We start from the raw sequence: 248 nt of genomic DNA, 5'->3' as shown, positions 1-248 counted from the left end.
AACACAGTTTGTTTATATGTTCCTTAACTTCCACCGCCACCCTCCTCCTCTTCCCCTCCCTCCTTTTTTCTCTCCTAATCAATAATTCATTCCTCCCATCTTCTTCCAGAGTTGGCCCCGGATAGAGAGATCGGCAACAGGACGAGTGTGGCGTCCCGGAGCCCGGCGTCCCATTCGTCATCCTCTCCTCTCTTTCCTCTTCCTAGCCGAGCTTTCACCTCGCCAAAACTCCTCTCTCTCTCTCTCTC

The sequence above is a fragment of the Morone saxatilis genome, unplaced genomic scaffold (genome assembly GCF_004916995.1).
Source record: "Morone saxatilis isolate NCDOM2014 unplaced genomic scaffold, NCSU_SB_2.0 Contig4, whole genome shotgun sequence".
NCBI classification, from domain to species: domain Eukaryota; kingdom Metazoa; phylum Chordata; class Actinopteri; family Moronidae; genus Morone; species Morone saxatilis.
This window is presented reverse-complemented; position numbering follows the sequence as displayed.